At 40.5% G+C, this 22,527-nt stretch overlaps 1 long non-coding RNA gene across 1 annotated transcript; it reads right to left on the bottom strand.

Annotated features, from left to right (window-relative positions):
• Positions 1 to 426: 426 nt before the first annotated feature.
• LOC121828768 (uncharacterized) lies at positions 427 to 22,497 on the bottom strand. Its single transcript, XR_006071318.2, has 4 exons — positions 22,379 to 22,497; positions 17,184 to 17,327; positions 12,978 to 13,217; positions 427 to 2,857 (listed from the first exon to the last, which is right to left on the bottom strand). It is a non-coding gene; the product is annotated as an uncharacterized LOC121828768 (long non-coding RNA).
• Positions 22,498 to 22,527: the final 30 nt, after the last annotated feature.

Below are 22,527 nucleotides of genomic sequence, written 5' to 3' on the forward strand. Positions count from 1 at the left end.
TGATGCAGAAGTGGTAATGATGGCCATATAAAAGGCCATGCTATTCCAGGTGTTGTTCCTAAGAGGGAAGTTAGGAGAGGATGGTGGTAAGCAACTGGTATCTATTTAAGAGAAGACAGATGAGAAAAGAAGAAGGATCTGACCTAAGAGAGCTTGTGCAGTTTTCCATTTGTGGAGAGTGTCGGGTGCTATGGAAAGACTTCACTTTGTGGCATTTCAAGCTACTGTGATCCCTCCTGAACTTTCCCTTTGGTTTCCTACAGATGTCACAGCTAAGCCTGATTACCTTACTCTTTTCCTGCCCTCTTTTCTACCCTTGTATGTAGGCTGATGAAGACAGATTCCCTTCAGAAACTGATATAGATATAGGCTTAAAAAGGAACTATCACAACTTTATGATTTATAAGTATATTTTTCCTTGTTCTTTGAGAATTCCATACATGAATTAATATAAATGAATGGTGGTCAATACAGATATCACAACTGGTCAGAGAATAGATGATCGTGGAGTGTTCAGCTCCAAATGAGGACATTCATATTATACCCCATGTTCCCAAGGCTCAGGGATCATTTAGAGGAAGGTGATGTAAAGATTATAAGAGCTAAGGATTGGCTTGCACAGGGCTATGACACATATGAATTCACAGTGGCTGTGGTTGCCTGCATAATGCCTGGACAAGACCAAGCCAGTCAAAAATTCAAATGGTTAGGAAGAATCTCACCATGATCCACCCATAGCTGAGGATTTATTGGCACATGATGGCTGATAGGGGGGAGACAGTAAGTTTCTCTTAGAGGTGGGGCCCTTGGTAGTTTCCTGTACCCTAATAGATGATCCTGCACCCATGCTCATACTGACAGAACTTATTGGAGTCAGTGGGTTAAAAATAATTTTATATTTCTTAGATGACAAAAGTTCTGAACATTTCCAGCATTTGGGATGATACATTATTTTTCCAAACAAAGAGTTTAAGACAGAATCTTATCTTTCTGAGTTGAAGGGGGCGTTTATACTCTATCACCAGATAATTTCAAGTATATTTTTATAAAGTGCCAGGTACAGTTGCCAAGACACTTCAGATTTAGCAAGTAGCAAAGCAAAACTGAGGTTTTCTCTTCTCCTATTTGTTTTCTTTTTAGTTTAAATTTACTTTCTATTTAAGAAATTAACATACAGAGCATTAGATATCACTATGACATTTTCAAACAGGGTGTGTTTTGAATTGCCCTCCCTTAATCTCTCTCCCTACATCCCATTATGACATAACCAATGTTAGTTGCCCTCACTAGCACAGCTCCCTAAAGTTAAATCTGCCTGTATTAATTATTCTTATTTGTAGGTTTAACTGGATAGGGCAGCTGAATATTTTCCTGCCGCCTTTAACATATTCTGTTAACACAGAAACAAGGACTGTTCATAGATTTCAGTGTTATGGTGTTTGAAGGAACATAGTTGAGTTTGATAAGCCCTTCAAATTCAGGTAATTAAATGGAAAAATGTCAGTGATACCAAGCCTTGTAACTATAGTTTAAAAAAAAAAAGTTTGTCAGGATTTTCTTTCTTTTTGGCTCCCCTCCCCAAGACTGGTTGTTTTGGCTTTGTTAGTATGCCTTCTAAATTCACCCATGAACACATTTCAGTGGACAAAGAGCCACAAATAGATGTAGTGGCTATTGATTTTCTTCTGGGGCTACCACCTGATTTCTATACAACCCTGGAGAGCACATGTCAATTTCCATATGTATTTAACTCCTCTTTCTGCTCTTACTGTCCTGCAGAATCATAAATTAAGATAATCCTGCAATCTATTATTTATCAAAGGCTAGTGGTTGACCTGTGTCTTAGTCACAGCATAAGAAAGATGGGCTACAACTAGGTGAGGTTTAACTTCACAGTTCTGGGTGCTGGATATCTAGTGTACACCCCCATCCCCATAGATGGCCAACATATTCTTGCTGCCTTTTCTCATGTCAGAAGGGGAAGGGAGGTCTCAGGAGGAGCTTTTAAAAAAGCAATAGTCTCATTTGTGACCAAATCAATCCCAAAGACCTTACCTCTACATATTCTTAACAATGGAAAGGACATAAGCTCTCTGTACCAGGTTGATTGGCCAAAGCAGTCTGGTCTTAGCCAGTGACTAGTCTCCTTGGTATGGTGTCCATACCAGGCTCATCTCACTCTGTCTTCTAGGACCTCCATCCCAGACTTATGTGAGTCCCTCCATCCTGGACCATCGCCTAGTGCTCTTTTCTAGACTCCTGTCTTCTTGAGCATCTCTAAAGTTGGCTCAGTCTCTTATACTTCCATGTGGTGCTTCTGCCTGCATTGTATTCCTGTAAGTTCATGTCTTAGCTGAGGCCTCCCCATCTAGCTAATTGTATTTTGGGTAATTCTTCTTTAAGAGGCCTCTTTGACTCTTCCTCTAGGCTAGAGTAGCTGTGTCCCTTGAGTATTCCTGAAACACCCATATTGATGATAATGGCACGATTATAAAAGCCAGAGGCTAGAAAGATAATAATTGGCATAGTTTGTTTTCTGTGGCTGTTATAAAATAATACCACAATGTTGGTGGTTAATCCAATAAACATAAATCCATCCTTTCACATTTCTTGGGGCAGAAATTAGAAATCAAAGTGGCATCGCTGCCTTGCTTCCTATGATGTGCTGGAAGGTTGTCCATGCTTTGCTTCTTCGGCCTCTGGTGCCTTCATCTTCAGTTTCTGTGCATTGTTCCTTCTGTGCTTTTGGGGTCACCTTACCTCTTTTGTGGCTCATCAATGTGTTTCTTCTGTGATGCGGTAGGGCCTGCATGCATAATCCAGGCAGATCTCTTCCTCTTGAGATCCTTAATTAAGCCTGAAAAGACACATTTTCTAACTCAGGTGATATCCACGGGTTTGAGGGTCAGCATAGAGATGAATTTCTTTGGAGGCCATTTTTTGGCTTACTATCACAGCATCTAGCACATATACACTACAAGGAAAAGAAGCTTTTTACTAATGAGAATGAGAATGAGAATGAGAATGAGAATGAGAATGAGAATGAGAATGAGAATGAGAATGACAACAACTGCCTAAGAGAAACTGGAGCTTGTTTCTGCTAGCTCTTATTAGACTGACATTTTTATGTTAGTGGTCTAACACAGTAATTTCTCCATCAGTGACTTCTCTCCTGACATGTCATTATGCAAGAGAGCCTTGTACAATCCTCATCTCACTCATTTGTTGAGTTTCCCCTCAACCTTACCATCCTCTGCTAACTCTACTTGTTCAGCAGTGGTAACGAAAACATCTAATATTTACCAAGAGCTTACTACCTGCTACCCAGGGCACAATTTCCCTATTGATGCCGCTTCTCTTCTTCCCTTTGACTTTCTATGATGCTAGTGCCTGTTTCACTCTACAATTTAATTATATACTGCTGAATACATTAATTGTAGACTGCCGTGCACCTGCTTTAAAAATTCTTTATAACATTTACTACTTGTGTAGTTTATTCCACTGAGGTAGTACCATGTCTAATCTTCATTAAAGTAATCACCATGGGCTAGGAACTGAGCTAAACATTGAGATTTTCTCTTTGAATCCTCACACTAATTCTTCAATTTGTGGGTTTCTATTGTTCTCACTTCTCACAGAGGAAGAAATTAGAGCTTAGAGTTGTTAAGCTATTTGCCCATGGTCTTTAGGTAATGGAATGAGAATTTGGGTGAAGGACATGAAACTTTGCAGGGCACCTACACACATCTTGTTTAGCATTTGCTGTTGCAGGAAGGTCACATTGGGTAGTCTTTTGAGTCTAGGTGGAGTTAAAATGGTATAAGGCTGTACTTCCCTTTCCCACAGTTGCTTGTTACCGTTTTGCTAAGTTTTTGGATTGAATGAAAGTTTTGTCTTATTTTTTCTTTCTTTTATTCTTCCTTTTTAAATACACTTTAAAATTAAAATATCATTATATTATCCCCTTCCCTTTATTTTCCCTAATCTCACACTCTTTAGCCTTTTTCTCAAGTCTATGGCTATTGTCTTTGATTATTATATATATATATATATATATATATATATATATATATATATTCACAAATATGTAAACACAACCCACCAGGTCCAGTTTCAGTGTTTGTGTGTATATGATTTTTTGGGATGACCACTTCATATTGGATAACCAATTAGGGGGCTCATCCCTGGAAGGGTTTAATTCTCCCTTGCTCAGCAATCATTATTGTCTGTAGTTCTTTGTCTAGGGGTGGGGTATTGAGAGATTATGTTCCCCTCTTCCCCATTAGTATGTGTGGTAGTTTGGATAATAATGGTCCCCAAAAGCAGAGCATAGTGGTGCACACCTTCCTTTAGTCCCAGCACTCTGGAGGCAGAGGCAGGTAGATATCTGAGTTTGAGGCCGCTCTGGTCTACAGAGCTATTTCTAGGACAGCCAGGGCTATATGGAGAAACTGTCTTAAAAAACCAACCAGCCAACCAACCAAACAAATAACCAAAAAAGAATGGCCCCTATAGTCTCGTATATTTTTTTCATATATTTGATTGCTTAGTTACTAGGTAGTGGAACTATTTGAAAAGACTAAAAGGATTAGATTAGGAGGTAAGGCCTTAGTGGAGTAGGTGTGACCTTGTTGGAGGAAGTGTGTCACTGGGAGTGGCCATTAATGTTTCAGAAGCCCAAGTCAAGACTAGTCTCTCTCTCTGCCTGTATATCAGGATGTAACCTTCAGCTTCTGCTCCAGCACCTGCCTGTGAGCTGCCATGCTCCCAACCATGCTGATAACAGACTAACCCTTTAAAACTGTAAACAAGTTCCCCAATTAATGTGTTTGCTTATAAGAGTTGCAATGGTTATGATTCCTCTTCACAGCAATAGAACAGTGACTAAGACAACGTGTACACACATATTGTCATTGTTCAGGTTTTGTTTGGATAGGCATTTCTAGGAGACATAATCTTATAGCAGATTTCCGGGTAGCCTGGCTCTTAACATCTTCCAGCTCCACTCTCCCGTGATGTTTCCTGAACCATGGCCACACACAGGAGCTACGTTACAGACATATCTGTTGGGCCAGAGCTCGTCACTATCCATCGATCTCTGCCTCGTGTCCAGTTGTGTATTTCGGAAATCGTCTTATTTCTAACGTATTGCATGATCTCAATGATTCCGTAGGACTGGCAAGACGGCTCAACAGGTGAAGGTTCTTGCCACCAAGTCTGACAACTTGAGTTCAATACCCAGGGTCCACAGGGTGAAAGAACTCACCCCTTCTGGTTGTTCTCTGATCTCCGTGTGTGTGTGTGTGTGTGTGTGTGTGTGTGTGTGTGTGTGTGTGTGTGTGTGGTGTCTCACATGTGCACCTACACACAAATACAGATGTACAATAAGAAAAGATGCTTTAAAAACAAGTAATTTTGTAGCTATTAGTTCTATTCTGCTCCCAAACAAGACATTTACTCTAACACCCTTTGCAGTGCAAAATGCATATGGCAAGGGGAGAGGCCCAAATGAACACAAACTACTCCCTCGTCTTACCACCGCTCCCACCTTTAAAAGATGCTCTTTAAAAGACTACAAAGGGAGTCAAAGAAAGCAGCACAAACAATTTTTCTTCTTGAAAATATAGAGTTCATAAGATGGCATCGAGCTGCATATCTTTGGTTGGGGACTTAGAATGGAAAGAAATGTAGACTAATCCTGTGACCAAGCTGTGAGTGGGAAGGGAGAAACACATGGTTGTTTAAGAGTTTCTGGGACTCCTTTGCGCTCTGTTCTCCAACAATGGAAGTTCGAACCATGCTCTCTTGCCATTCATTTCCTTTCCCCAAAGGAAAGCAGATGTTAAGATGAAAGAAATCTAATGCCTGCACCACCCTTAGACAGCTGATATGCAGTTTGCATTTGCTGGAATGGGAAAAAGAAAAAAAAAGTAACCAAGTTCAGAAAGACATCATTCTGCTCTTTCTGACTGTGATTTTGGCTTAATTTGTTAATATTCATTTGATTACTTGGGGACAACTAAGCTTCTTTGCATTTACCTTTAATGAACAGGTTTACAATATCCCTCTGTCCTAATGACAAAATCTCTAATTATTATATTAAAGAGCATTAAAATTTCCATTTGAATTAACAATCCAACTTGGCAGATTAAATAATAAAATACACTCATGGTGTTATAAAAAGGTTTACTATGTCTTATAGGCCTCTGGAATAGAATACATTTGCTTACAGCATTCATTTAGTTTTAAACAGCTAAGGTGACAATGGTTCACTTTCATTTATGACAACTTACCTATTAGTACAATCTCCTTCTAGAATTTTATAGCTTTATTGAGTCATAAAAACTTTATGATGAGGCTACTGTTTCAATGCCCAGGAAGATGATTAGGAAATTAAGAATGAAATTATGTGTGTTCCCAAAGTCATAATCTACTGAAGGACACAGGCAGGGTGGGACCCCAGCACTTAAGTACACTGGCAAGTGCACTGTCTTCTCCAGCAGTACCTGACAACCTGGGCCCTTTCTGAGTAAGCAGTCTCTATAGAAAGCAAGGGAACAGTTGGGTTCTCTCCTAGAAAGTAGCAATGGTGAAGAAATGCTGTCACTCTTCAGAGTCATCCTGAACTAGTGCATTTCCAGACAAGACTCACCTACATCCTTTGTTAGCCCACAAATTCCTAAGTGGCTTTGTATGCCTCTAGGAGTCTTCGAGCCTCCTTTGTTTTCTTTCATGCTTTCTCATTAGCAAGTGAGCATCTCTATTGCAGGGATCTAGAGAAAATATTCCCCTCGTCTGGCACAATCTCTTTCAGGTTTGCTCCCGTAACTTACATAGGACTGGGCTTTCTTTTTTCCTTTTTTTTTAATTTAAAAGTTTTTTTTTCCATTTTCCATACTAACCACAGTTTCCCCCCATCCCCAATCCATTTCTCAGAGAAGGTAAGGCCCACCCATGAGGAGTCAACAAAGTCTGGCATATCAAGCTGAGGTAGGACCAAGCCCCTCACCCCTGTATCAAGGCTGATCAAGGTATTCCTCCACAGGGATTGGGCTCTAAAAAGTCAGTTCATGTCCTAGGAATAGGACAAATAGGCAGTTCATGTCCCACTGCCAGTTCCTCCTCTCTCTCTTGGACTGGACTCTGGGAGCTCCACCCAGTGCTTAGCTGTGGATCTCTGCATCTGCTTCCATCAGTTATTGGATGAAGGTTCCATGATGACAATTTGTGTAGTCATTGATCTGATTACAGGGGAAGGACAATTCAGGGACCCTCTCCACTATTGCTTAGAGTCTTAGCTGGGCTCCTGGGAATTTCCCTAGCACTAGGTTTCTCCCTAACTTCATAATAGCTCCCTCTTTCAAGAAATCTTTCCTTGCTCTCCCTTTCCGTCCCTCTCCCAACTCGACCATCCCATTCTCTCATGTTCTCTTCCTAACCTTCCCTTACCTCCCTCCCCCAGGCTCCCAATTTACTCAAGAGATCTTATCTATTTCCTCTTCTTAGGGGGATCCATGCATGTCGCTCTTAGGATCCTCCTTGTTACTTAGCTTCTCTGGGATTGTGAACTGTAGCCTAGGACCAGGCTTTCTTGTTGTAGTAACTTTTCCATGTTCAGGGAAGGTTCCCTGGAGGCCTGTGCTGAAACCCAGTGGTGAGCTTGGTTCCTAAACTTGTGTTATGAGTGCTTGTGCATGGGAAGTACCATAAGGATGTGACTTGGAGTCTTTTGGTGCTGGCTTTGTCGTTGGACTGCTTGCTTATTTCTGTAAAGGAATGAATGATTAATGGAAAGTATGTGTGTATCAGGTAAAAGATACTAGGTACACTGGTTTGTTAGTCTTCTGTGTGTGTTTTTGTGTGTATTTTGGAGAGAGGGTGGGTAGGCATGTGCAGGTGGGTGAAAGTGTCAATGTTAAAGGGTGAAGGGTACCTTTACACCCTTCCATGGATGTGCTTGTGGAGGCCAAGGGGAGAAGTCATATGTCCTCTTCTTACTCATCACCTTATTATATTTTAGATAGGATCTCTCCCTGAGCCCAATGCTCATTGGTTTTGCTAGATTGGCAGCCAGGGACTGCTTCTCATTCCAGGATTCTTCTCTTTTAATCCCTCAGTCCACGCTCTAGCACTGGTCTGTAGTACTCTGCATACAGAACTGGCTTCTTCCATGAGTGCTGGGTAGACAAGCTGAGTTCCTCATCACTCTTAACCTCCTGTGGGAGCTCTTTAACACCAGCATTTTGAACTTTAATCAGCTGGGAACCTGTAAACACTAGGCAGAGAACAGTGCACATTTGTGCTTGTGAGACTCACTCTGAAAAGTTAGAATGTTGCTCATAAGCTCCCCCTTATGTGTATGCCTGTCATTCAAAAGCCTTTACCTTTCACCTTTTACTGTGTGTATGTTCTTACCTTATGTACAGATGCCATTTTCAAATTTGACTGGAAAGGATAGGATTTCTATTCTGACAGATTTAGAAATAAATTGTTATTTACATATACTAAATATTTAAAAAATTCTCAGGAATTAAAGAAATGAAATTACTAAGATTGTTAGTATGTTAAAATTTGAAGTTATCCTTAGAGAGACCAACTCACATATAGATTTCAAGTTCACATAATTTAGGCAAATAGTTGGCAAATAAGATTTTAAAGTTTTAATTTAATAGGAACAGCTGTCTTCTCTGACTTGCATTAAATATAACACCAATATACCTTTATTATTTTTGCATATGTGTTTTCTAAATGTACATAGGTTTACTGGTAAATATGGTAATATTTCATCTTAGTGTTGAAGATATGAAAATTGTACATTATATTTAAAAATCAGACCATTATTTCAAAATACTTATTTCATAAGTAGTTATATTCCTTAGTATGCTAACTAAAAGGCAATTTCTAAGATCTTTAGGAGGCAAACCTTAGACTGATATTAAATAGTCACTTATTAGATATAGATTAGATTCAAGTAACAGAATATTGAATAGTATTTTTGTATCACAGTTTTACATTTATATACTTTTGCTTTTTACCCTCATGTGCTATAAGCAAACTATATGCTTAGGCCTTGAAGTAGTTACGTTCATTGTTGTGAGCAAATACCTGACCAGTAAGAAAAGGTTTATTTTAACCCACAGTTTGAGGGTACAGTCAGCACAGCTGGAAAGGCATGGTTGTCAGGGTGACTCTCAGCAGCAACATGATGCTCACACCTGAGCAGATCAGGCCTCAGCTGTAGATCCCAGAACATGGATTGTGATGCCATATTCAGGGTGGGTATTGTCTCTATGGAAAGACACAGGTACAGATGGAGAGGTGTTTCACTGATTCCATAATCTAAATAGGTTGACAATAATATATAACTATCCTAGCTTATTAGTGAATGTGTTCATTTTTGCTGGTTTGAGGAATTATGTTCTCTGGAAAGTATATAACAAATTTGTTGCATAAGAACTTCATCTGCCATGGATAATGCTCGTTAAAGTTAAGCACTTTATTGTCAAATACTATATCACTCTATAGCTAGAATTTAGACTTGTCCTCTGTTAAAGTGATGTCATGTTTAGATTACTGACTTGGTTCTTAGGGTTGTTTTTATGGTGACTTTAGTATGTCTTTATTACCACTTAGGCTGCAGAGGCAAGCATGACTGTGCACAGCATCACCAAGAGTATCTATCTACACACTAGCTGGGGAGCTTCAGTGCCCTTAAACAAGGGTGTTGTATAATGGAAGATTTCTGAATTGCACAATGCATCAAACTAGTTGCACCGAGTTTAGCAGCTGACTCTTGTAGACTTCTATGTGAGTATTTGTCTTTGTCATACTCGGCATCCATCTTTTATATGGAGCTCTGAATCAATAATCTCTGTTATGACCTTTCGTGTGTGTGTGTGTGTGTGTGTGAAGTGTGCACGTAAGTACAGATGTGCACATGCTACAGAATGTGTAGTGAGGTCAAAGGTCAACTTTAAGTGTCAGGCCTCAGCTTGCACCTTTCTTAAAATACAAGGTCTTTACTCTTGTTCACTGTTGTATATTCTAGGCTATCTGGCCCTGGGATTCTCTTGTCCTAGTTTTACAACTCCTTACAAGAGTGTTCTGGGATTAAAAACATGCACACTACCACATCTGGCTTTTTATGGGGGTTTGAGGACATGAATCCAGGTAGTCAAGTTTGCACAGAAAGAGCATTATCCACAGAGCCATCTCTCCAGCCCTGCTATGACCTTTCAACAGATGGCTCAATGAGTTTTAAAGAAATAATGACAACAAAAATCACTCAGAATATCTTTAATCATTCTTCACCCAACATAGGAACCCAAACACCCAGCTTATCCTTGCATGTTCTAAGATTCGTTCCCATACTTTCCCAGCTTATAACCATAGTGAGATCCTTATCACTTTCTATATAAACTTAGGTCCCTCACCATTTCTTTGAGACTTTCATTATTCATTAATGAATATTCTCTATATAATTTAAATAAAATAATTTCAATTATCAGATACATTTGTTTCTCATTTTTTTTGTGATTCAATTTTCTCTTTTTAACTTTTCCTCTATTAAGAATTTTTTTGTTTATTTTACATACCAACCACAGATCCCCCTCTCATGGCTCCTCCCACTCCTCCAGTCTTACCCGAACCCTTCCTTTAGTTCTCATAGATTTCTTATAATAGAGCTATAATAATCTACTTTAAAATTTCACTTATTTACTGAGACTGGATCTCACTTGTTGCAATGCTGACCTTATACTCACTGTGTTACTCAGACTAGCTTCAAACTCATGCATGATCCGTCTATCTCAGCCTTTCAAGCACTGATAAATAATTTTAGAGATGTCATGACTACACCTGGATCTGTCTATCATTATCCTTTATTAGCATTGAGCACTACTTTTGGAAAATGTAAGAAATTTATGTTGTTTTAATTTATGATTTCTGTCTCATAAGTGATGAGATTTTGGAATTTTATAGTCTGTATTTTTGCTCTGTTGAGCTGTATTTCACCAGAAAGGGCATAAAAGAGTCACATTATTCTTTCCACACATTATGTTCAACAGAGGAAATATCCAGCAAGTTACGCTACAGTAAGTGTATGACTCTATTTTTCTTGACTCCTAAAACCAGAGCCAAAGTCTTTTACTTGATGGATGGGTATTTTTCTGAATAGGAAAATTAATTGCATTGTTAAATAGAAGCACTGTGGCTTTATTGAACAAGTCTGAAGCACATGGCCAGACCACTAGCTGTACATGCATTAGTAATGACAGAAGACCATATAAACAAGAGCATCCTTGAAAAGCACACTAAACACTTTGTTTGAGTCCAGTGGTTCTCAACCTGGGGGTTGAATGACCCTTTCACAGGGGTCACTGCATATCACATTTACATTTTACATTTATTTACATTATGATTCGTAACAATAGCAATGGAATAATTTTATGGTTAGAGGTCAGTACAACATGAGGAACTGTATTAAAGGGTTGCAGCATTAGGAAGGTTGAGAACCCTTGCAATAAGTCATTCAGTGTTACCAAAAATCATGCTAAATCCTGTGTAAGCTGGCACTAAGTCTTGCTCACTTACTGCCATCTGTTTGCCCTGTAAAGGTTGGTATGACACTGTAACTATGAGTCTCCTGTTCTCTTACATTTCTAAGTCTTTCAGTGCAAATGCTTCAGCTTTCAGCAACCACATTCATGTAGCACGTTCCCAGGGCACAAGAGACATCTTATGTCTAGTTTTTTTTTCTTTTATACTTTTTCACTGTCGGTGAATGTGAACAAATAAAACACTGAGCAGTCAAGTTATTACTTTGAAGAGTGGCCCTTGCATTTTTGACAATATAATCTAAAATAATGATTGGCATGCTCTGCCTCCCTCTCAGAAATGATTCCCTGGGAGCTTTTAATAATGTATAAGGATATGCACAAGCAACGGGCTTCTAACATAAAAGCCATAGTTCAATATTGTCTTTTAAAGTAACATTAATTTTGAGCCAGTCAATTTTATCACACTGTTATTTAAATGATCTGCCTTAAATAGACTGAATTTAGTATACCTAGTAAAAAACTGCAAAAATACCATGTCTAAAAGCAAACAAACAAACAAACAAAACTCACTGTTGCTTAGAATACTGCATGAACAATTCCCATCTGCAAATGGTTATTTATTGCTTAGTTATTTTTAGATTATTTTTTGGATGCATCTCTCACAATAGCCTCTGGGCACACTTTCAGGGTTTAATAATTAGCTTTCTCAGTATAGATTACACACAACATAGAAGACAACATAAACACAGGATGCCTCCACATACGTCAGTGCAGAATCATGCACAAATAAACAGGTGTACCTTTCATCCAGAGTTGAACAACTCATGGGGTGATGGGCCAATTCCTTAAAGTGGAAGAATCTGTGTTCTTGTCAGTAATAAAGGGCCCACTTCTTCATGCAGGGCAGATGGCTAGTTTCTGGACTGTGCCTTGTGTCTATAACTTTAATGAGGCCACAGTGTTTATGATCTGAACTGGAATTATTAGCTGTGGAAACAGTTGAAAACACAAAGTGCTGCAAAATTTCAGTGTAAGATTCTAAACCACACACCTAGGTGGAATGTGGAAACACTTTCACGTGTGCTGAGTATTACACTCTGGGGATGTGCAAGCCTCAAGCATGGTTCAAGTTCTTTTTGATGGATGGTTATTTGTTCGGTGACATGTTGTTACTATGTAACCTGGGTTGTCCCCAATCTCCTGGTGCTCTCCCTGTCTCAACCTCCTCAGTGCTTGAATTACAGATATGTACCACTGTCACTGTTTTCTCTCTGTTACTATGATGAAACACTGAATAAAACAGGTAGGGAAAGGCAGGCGTTATTCATCCTGCAGGTTACAGTCCATCATGGAGGGAAGCTAAGACAGGAACTCAAGACAAGAACCTGTAGCAGAAGACAGGGGAGGAATGCTACTTACCGGATCACTCACTCTGATTTGCTCAGCTATGTTTCTTATACTGCCAGGCCAATCTTCCTTGGGATGACACTACCAACAGTGGGATGGACTGTCCTACATCAATTAGCAATTAAGAAAACACATCACGGGGATGGAGAGATGGCTTAGAGGTTAAGAACACTGGCTTCTCATCCAGAGGATCCAGCTCACAATGGTCTGTAACTCCATTATAGGGGATCTGGCTCCATCACACAGATATACCTGTAGGCAAAACACCAATGCACAAAAATAATAATAAATAAATTATTAAAAAATAAAATGCCTCAGGCCAGTCTGATGTAGGCAATTCCTCAATTTTAGCTCCATTTTCCCAAGTGACTTCAGTTGGTAGCTGAAGCTAGTTTTGATTGCCACCAGGCCTGTCCTAAGATCTTGAAAAAAAAATCAATGTACTGAACTTGGGGTGGCCTCTCATGTTGGTTAATCATAATTTTCAATTTGACTGGATTTAGATTCAGTATGGAAACATACCTCTTGGTATGTCTGTGGGTTTTAACTGAAGAAAGAATACCATTCTGCATGCTGAAATCTTGGACTGAATGGAAAGGAGAAAGTGAACGGAGTCTCCATATCCATCCCTCTGCTTTCTGACTGAGGATATAATGTGCCCACCTGCCTGTGGTTCTGCCTCTATGTCTTCCTTGACTGTGCCCTCAAACTGTGAGCCAAAAGCAACCCTTTATTCTTTGAGTTACTTTGGCAAGATATTCTATCAAAGCATGGAGAAAACTAACCAGAGTATTTCTGTTGAGAAAACACCATCCCCTCTATATCCCTGAATTGCCCCTCTAAATGTGTAGCCCCATTCCTCGTCATTTGTTTCTCTACATGGTTCTCATCATAACAGTTCTTATTGTCTAAAGTTATCTCACTTATTTCAGAGGAAGACTTACCCTTCTTTTATATTAATGTTCAGTACTTACTGATAAAATATATGTAGTCAATGCATATACTCAAAATTTTGATAATTGAATGGATGAACATGAACAACTTTGTGAATACTCAAACTAATCTCATATCAAGCTAGCTTACCAAAAAAGTGTTCCATAATTCCAAATTGATTTTGGATGAATTTTAGGCTGTGGAGGCATAATCAAATTTGGGGGCCCTATTATCAATAGATTGATTACAAACCCTTCTCTCAATTTCTTTAAAGAGAATCTGTACAAAAGAACCTCCTCTAAAGAGTTTATTGCTGAGTTTAAAATGTCACAGCAAAATTTCATTCTTTTCTTGGTTCACAGGTGGCTTCCATCTTGTGTGTGTTCACATGACTTTTCTTTGTGTCTCCTGAAGAAGTTTCCTTCTAATGGGAGCTCTTGTCATCATGTAGGCTATACCCCCATGATCACATCCAACTCCAACACCCCATAATAGTCCCATATGATGTGAGGACCATTATTTTTTCAGTCCAAGCTTCAGCATACAGATTTAAGAGAAAAGAGGATATATTCAGTCTAGGCAGTCTGTGGCAGACACTTATTGCCTTAAAATACTGTGCCTTCTAAACATGTTGCACCGTTTTGCTCCTAGAACACTTTGTCATACATTCTCTTATATGACTCACACTCATGATCTTTTGGAATAGTACTGAGATGCTGATTTTCCCAGTATTACAAATGAGGAAACCGAGGCTCATGACATCCAGAGCCAGAGGAAAAATTGTGCTGTCCAGTTCTGGCCTTTAGTCCGGCCCATGAAGCTATTGAGAAGTAATTCCTTTGGTTTATGTTTAATTTTTTCCAGGCACCATTATGAATCATTAGAATTTCACTGTAAGTTTAGAAGTACACCCCAAGTTCAAGTATACATATGAATTCAGATAGGAGCTCTTTCTAAAAACCATACAGGTGGGTCCAAGTTTTTGTCCTCAAAAAGCAACCCAATGTTGTTCTATACAAAGTCATGATAGAAAACATTAAAATTGAGTTACAAATAAAAGAAAGAAAAAAGGATGGAAAAAAGGAAAAAGTCATAAATTTTCTTATGCTTTATGTAAGTTTACTATATTGTATTATGTATGATCCATTCCTATCCTTGGCCACATACAGTCCATCAGCTGTGGTAGGACACACCTGAGAGGAACTAAGAAGCATGTGCCCTGCATGTGACCTTTGGCAATGTCAGTCCATGTTCTCCATGCTTATTTGGAACAGTAACTGAGGTTGTGAGGCAGCCTGAGAAATAATTGGTGTGGCTTCATGTGTGTACAAAAACTGGCCAAGGATTGTTATTCTCTGTTGTTGTGGAATAATCTTTCTGTACACTGTGAAGATGTGCCTTTGCCAAGGCACCTTCTGATTGCTTTAATAAAGAGCTGAATGTCCAATAGCTAGGCAGGGAGAGATTAGGCAGGACTTACGAGCAGAGAGAGAAGAGGAGATGAATTTAGGCAAGAGAGATGTCAGTGGACATGGAGAGAATATAGGAGGTACAAGATGGAAGAGAGGTAAAAAGCCACAAGACAAAATGTAGATTAATATAAATGGGTTAATTTAAGTTATAAGAGCTACTGGGACAAGCCTAACCTCTAGGCTGAGCTTTCATAAGTAATAATATATCTCCGTGTCATTTTTTTTTGTGAGCTGATAGCCTCCCTAAAATCTGTCTACATTCTGCAGTCAAGGACAAGAAACTGTCAGCTAGCCTCCTTATCACAGTCATAATTTCAACCTTTTTTGTTTTTATTTTTCTTTTGAGACATATCTGTTAGCTAACTCTCATAACTGTGTTTTTACCTTCAACCAAAAGTGGAAAAAGTAAGTAGAAGAAATAATGTTGATTATATTAATTTAATATTTTATTTATTCATTTTATTTACGTGTATGTGCCTGTGTGAGAATATGCCATGTGTGTGCAGGTGCTTATGGAAACCAGGAGGGCTATTGGATAATACTTGCAGCAGGAGTTACAAATGGTTGTGAGTCACCCAACATACCTGTTGGGAACCAAACTTGGGTCCTCTGGAAAAGCAGGAATTAGTTTTAATTATTGACCTATCTCTTCATCTCATAAATATTTTATTTATTTAGTTATTTTACGTTTGTGGGTATGTGGCTATGTGCACATGAATGCAGGGATCTGTAGAGGCCAGAAGAGGTCATCAGATTCCTGTAACCAGAGTTACAGTGATTGTGAGATGCTAGACATGGATGCTAGGAACTGAACGTGGATCCCCAAAAGAGTAGTAAGTGCTCTTAAAGACAGAGCATCATCTCAAGCCCAATAGTTAGATTTCTTTTTATTTTGTGAGTATGAGTGTTTCACCTGTATATATGTATGTGCACTATGTGGGTGACAGGTGCTCACAGAGGCCAGGAAATGGTTTCAGACCCTCTGAAATTGAAGTTAAAGATGCTTGTGAGCCAACATGTAGGTCCTGGGAACTGCATCTTGGTCCTCTGCAAGAGCGTCAGATGCTATCTTCTGAACCATCTCTCCAAACCTGGTTAGATTTTAAAACTGATCCTTGCCCATTAGAAATATCTTCCTTCCGTCTTTGTCACAGCATCTTTTCTACAGTAATGGTTCTTGTTTTGCAAAGCACATCCTGGGCTAGGTGTTTCTAATGTGTCCAAATTGGAAAGAATATGGGCCTACTGAAGGAGCAACAGTCAAGGGTGCATTGGTGTTAGCAGCCAGGAAACAGAACACGAATATCTTAGGCTACAGAACAGTGATGTTCTATAAGAACTGGTGATGCCTGTCCTCAGAGGCTGAATGCCAACTAAAATCAAAACAGGGGTAGTAGGGAGAGTTCAACTTTTTTTTTTTTGTCTTTTTTGTTTTTCGAGACAGGGTTTCTCTGTGTAGCTTTGCGCCTTTCCTGGGACTCACTTGGTAGCCCAGGCTGGCCTCGAACTCACAGAGATCCACCTGGCTCTGCCTCCCGAGTGCTGGGATTAAAGGCGTGCGCCACCACCGCCCGGCGAGAGTTCAACTTTTAACAGAAGGAGACCCAGCCTAATATCAGTGACCATCTTTAAAGGATCCTTAAGAGAGTTTGGAATTCATTTTTCACAAGCTCTATACTGTACTCTAGGATTTTTAAAATTGCAAAGGCCCACATGTGGGTGTCTGTGAAAAACTCTTTGATACAAACTATGAGTATTTGCCCCAGGGATATGGTGGTAGTAGTGTCTGTAAAACTGACATACTATCTCTTACCTCATCTTGCCTCGGTCCATCCCTGACTCAAGTTTGTTTCTGCTTGAGGCATGATAATTAAGCCAGAGCAGGGTGAATTTTTTTCCTCCACCAACATCTGCTTCATCTTCAACAAGTCCCACCACTGCCTTATTTCTTAGTCACCTAAAAAGAAAACAGAACAAGGAGATAAAAAGGATGATTCAATTTTACCCTTTTATAGTATCTTTAGCAGAGTGGATTTCAACTGCAGTGGTGCATAACTGTTAATGTGGATGGCATTAGAGAATGAGATACTTGAACTCATTGGGCTATCTTCTGAATAGCTTATGATTAGAGATCTATGCCTGCTTTGATTTAAGGTTCTGCCTGTTTCATTTCATCCACTTGACTTCTAAGATGTATTCATAGGTGGAGGAGAGAGGTGTCATCACAGCCAGGAGATACTGTAAGTCATCCTATTTAGTCACTACAAAGTTGCTAACTTGGTTTTGAGCAGGGATATGCACTCTACACATGTGCCGTGTGTGTGTGTGTGTGTGTGTGTGTGTGTGTGTGTGTGTGTGTGTGTGTGGAGTTAAAAAGGGTCAGGAATCCCATCCTGAAATGCTTTCTCATAGTCCTTAGTTTGAGTATGGTATACTCTGGTGGTTTGAATAAGGATGCCCCCTAGAAGACTGTATGTTTGGATAACTGGTTGCCAGTTGGTGGCACTGTTTGGGAAGGGTTAAGAGGTGTGGCCTTGTTGGAGGAGATGTGTCACCGAGGTGGAGTTTGAGAGTTTAAAAGCCCATGACATTCTCTGCCTTGTGATTGTAGACCAGATGTAAGCTTTCAGCTACTGCTTCTGCATCTGTTTGTCTGCTGCTGTGCTCCCTGCCATGATGGCCATAGACTCACCATCTGCAATTCCAAGCCCCAAAACTCTTTCTTCTGTAAGTTGCCTTGGTTATATAGTCTCTTCACAGCAATGGAACAGTAACTAAGACCAAACCAATTTCGCTCTATCACCACTGTGTCTAAAAATACTTTGGAGGAGAAGAAACTCATTTCTTCATGCTATATCCTCCCTCTTCTGATGTTTGCTTATTCTCTCACACATCATTCTTTTCTGATGAGCCTCTGGCATGGACCCACTTCTGCCCAAGAACCTTTCCTTGTAATCTCCATTGGACATCTATTCTCTCTGTCTCTTGTGTGACTTCTGTCAGCTTTACTGCATTAGTAGGTTGATTCTTGTCTCTCACCTATGGATGACCAGCTTTCACCCAGAGCAGGTGGCAATGTCTTCTTCTCTGTGCTGTCTGGCAAGTGCTGTGATCAAGGTCACTGAGTTGAATGGTCTCTCTTTCTCTACTGTGGTCTGAATACTTGTGTCCATCCCAGATTCTAAAATTGGGATTGTAATCCCTGATAGAATGGTATTAGGAGATGTTTGTACTATTATTCCAGGAAATCTCTTGAGAATCCATTAGTGCCCTTATAAAGGAAGCCCTGTAGAGCTAGCTTACCACCTCTACCATGTGGGGACCTAGCTAGAAGGAGCCTTTGTGAACCTTGAGATCGATATTTAGTAAATACAGATATTGCCAGCATCATGTTCTTGGGTTTCTTAGCTTGCAGTATTGTGAGAAATAAATTCTGTTGTTGTAAGTCACTAAGTCTACAGTATTTTGTTACAGAAACTGAAATGGACAGTAGTCAGAAATAAATGTGCCTTTCTGTAATCTTAAGACCTGAGTAGCATAGAAGATATAATAGAATGGGAAGTGAGGATTAGGAACCATTGGGAAGCCCAACTATGAGCAACGCCTAGCAGAGTGGCTCATTTGGATTGAGAGTAGTGGTCTGTCCAGAGGATCTTTACCTATGAATCTGGAGGGGGTGGCATGAAAACAAGTTCCCTGATTTTATCTCGTCTTTACATCATATCAGAACTTAAAAACTGGAGCTCTGAGGATCTGGAATTAGAAGGTATAAAAGTATTGATCTCCAGTTTGTGTTTCCCCAGCATACCTTGTAGACTTCCTGCAGTGATGGAAAGCTCTTTCCTGATCCACAGCCTGGGCCAGATACAGTGTTCATTTCTGAAGACACAACACATTCTCAGGAAGTGTCACAGGGTTGTTGAAGAGGCGATGAGGGCTAAACTGAACATCGCTGTTCAGTTGGGACCAGTACACACTAGTCAAGGAGAACAGAAGAATATTTGTACCACGAATAGGAGGCTTCAAAGCCAAGGATAAATTATTTGAGGTAATAGGTAAGTGTGGTGTGGATGTGGAGAAGCTTCTGGAGTTTTGACTACGTGATGATTAAGAAAGGCAAGAACACTTTTCTAAAGAAAAGAGAGTTTTAGGACTTAGTCAAAGCAAATATTTTATCAGTCATAAAAAAGTAAAGGAAAATAAAAGTCTTTCTGCTCAACATGTGTGTTTCTAAAGAGTTCCTAAGAGTATGAGGGAGAGAAATGTAATTGTTATTTTATTAAAAAATTACTTAAGTGGGCAAAGTGGAGTGTATGTGTGTGCACGCCTGTGTCTGCACGTGTGTGTCTGCACGTGTGTGTGTGTGTGTGTGCGCGCGTGCGTGTGCCTGTGTCTGCTGGAATGGGGGCAGAGAGCTAAAAAGGGTAGTATATATGTGGGCATGCAAATGTCTGTATGTGTGTGTGCTGGAATGGGGCCAGAGGGCTGAGAGAGGGACATCTCATCTTCACAGATAGTCTCATCTTAACCCAACAGTTCCACCTGCTAGTGCTCCCTACCTCACCACCAGGAGCCAACTATTTTCCATAATAGCCACTCTAACTCTCACAAGTCTTTAGACTTTTCTCTTTTTCTTGAAAGTCCTTGCTGGTTCCCTTTAGAATGGATGCTGTTAGGTTCTCTGTATCCCAGACACAGCATTTTCATATCTGCATCACAGCATGAGGTGTCTTGCTTCATCACCAGCCTGTGAATCTCTGATGGCTATTAGCTTACATGGGGATGTGGGCATAGACTGTGCAACATAGCTGTCACTGAGTATAGACTCCACCCACACTGGGAAGTCACACATATAAGGCCTAGTTCTGCTACTATGTCAAAAGTTAGACATCTTTAGCCAAGTTATATAACCCATGTAACTCTCAATTTCCTGATGCAATAGTACCTGTCATACAAAGTGTTTAGTCATGCTTCTTAAACAAGACAGTGTACATGCAGAGAAGTTGGAACATAGTCAGTGATGGGCTGGTCACTCAATGACTATTACATGTCATGACCAAGTATTCAAGAAATACTCATTCAATACCCCAAATGAGTACCTTCATCAGAATGGCTTTTATTCAGCTGTGTTATTGCTACAATTTAGTAGTTGCTCCTCCTGACAGCTAAGAAATAAAGATGTTTATAAAGATTTCAAGCATTTAAATGTTCAAAATTCTCTGGCCCATAATAACAACAAATAGCCAATGACCTATAGAAGCACAATTTGCAAAATTTCCATGTGATCCAATTAAGACATCTAAGCTTCATTAGAACCTTTATCTTTAGTACATTATTCAATCTTGTCTTTCACCTCCCTGGAAGCATTCCATAGTTGCTGTGGATTGATCTCGCAAATTGCTTTTAGAAACTGGTCCCAGGATCTTATACTGTATGCCCTCAGCCCTGATTCTATCTCCCCAAGAAACGTCCTTCTGATGGTCCAACACTAAGTTCATCCTCTGTTTCTGGCACCTGTGAGACTGCACAGTGACCTAGCCTATTTTGGAAGTGAACATGATCGCTTTCAGTTTTGGAGAAATCAGCCCTTCTGTTTGCTGGAATGAGCTCCAGTACGGAACGAGTTGGAACATCCAGGTTCTCCAGAGCTGCCTGGGGGTACTTGTCTCTGGTCCTCCACCTACGACCAAAGTAGAGTGGGGGTGGTGGTGGAGGGTGTTCCCAGGTAAATTTATTCATGCCAAAATCTCACAGGGCATTGACTGGGAGAAGTTAGAGAAACCAGATCCTGCACCAGGTTTTTATTTGTTTGTTTTTTCCCTATCACTAATTCCAATTCAGGACTCCCCCCACCTCACCCCCCCCATTATTTAAAAAATTAAACAAGTACAGCAGTCTTCCAGGTGTCTTTCTCTGCATCAGCGGTGACGAGGTGAGTGCAGTGCACACAGCATATCTATAATTCAGCTCAGGAATATTTCCCTTAATAATTAATTGGGAATCACAAAAGAAGGAAGCCCAATAGGGCCCACGAACAAAGCTGCCTGTAAGTATGGCAACCCAGGTGCCAACTGAGCAACCCAGGTCGGATCTGCTCCAGTAGTTGGAGCTGGGTACCATAGTGCTTGCTGGATACATCAGGGTTGCTGAGGAAGATGCCCTGGGACCTGAACCTGATCTTCCTCTCTCCCCTCACTCCCCTCCCCCTCAGCTAACCTTTCTTTTCTGGGGATTATTCAAAATTGCACACCCACATCTATGTCCCAGAGACATTTCACAAACTAACCACCCAGGAAACCGTCTAAAGTTCATTTGGGATGTGGTTGCCTTTTTTGGGACACACTTCCCTGCCTGAGGGGCTTGGTAATGTGGAATACTTTTTTTTTTTTTTTTTTTTTTTTTTTTTTTTTTTAAAGTAGGTGGATGGCAGTAAAGATAGGGACACGAATATAAAGTCTCCCCAACGCCCCCACATGGAGCCTCTGGTTAAGACTCAGGTATTTTCGCAGCAGCAGTTTCACAGAGGTGACCGTCACCTCAGCCTTCCAAAGTCTCCAGCCTAGGCCATTTTGCAGTTTGCTCAAAACCCTCCGACCACCTCCTGTTGCGACTTATGCTTCTGGTGCAAAGTAACCTTCACCCAGAGTCACTCTCCAGATTGGACCACTCACACTCTAATACATGGTCTTATACATGGGTCAAGTTGATCTCTCTCCCAGCCTGGGAGGCCCAACCCAGGAGCTGAGGCTGCAGGCTCTGGTGTTCTAGGAAGACTGAAACTATGGCTGGGGTGCACTCACAGGGGGAAACAGGGGTTCCCGGACCTTCAGTCTCGCCAGAGATGCACCTGAGCCCCTACTCCTGCACATTCTGGAAGAAAACAGAGGACCAGTGCCAGGGGAGATGAAGAAAGATCAGGGCAGGGAGGGAAGCCGCCCCAAGATATCCACCCCATTTTCTAGACTGCATTTCCCATCGAAGTCCCTCTCCCAATCTCTCTAGTGGCACCTGTACTGTGGCGTGGACTTCTATTCCAGCTCCTGCGGGACACATCTGTCTCCAGGATTTGCTCCTCGCTTGGGGGTGATAGTCAAGTGCTCCCGGGACGGTTTCCAGAAGCTAAGCAGTCGTGGGGGCTGGGCCGACGGGTGGGGTCG

Source organism: Peromyscus maniculatus, chromosome 4 (genome assembly GCF_049852395.1).
Source record: "Peromyscus maniculatus bairdii isolate BWxNUB_F1_BW_parent chromosome 4, HU_Pman_BW_mat_3.1, whole genome shotgun sequence".
Classification (NCBI taxonomy): Eukaryota; Metazoa; Chordata; class Mammalia; order Rodentia; family Cricetidae; genus Peromyscus; species Peromyscus maniculatus.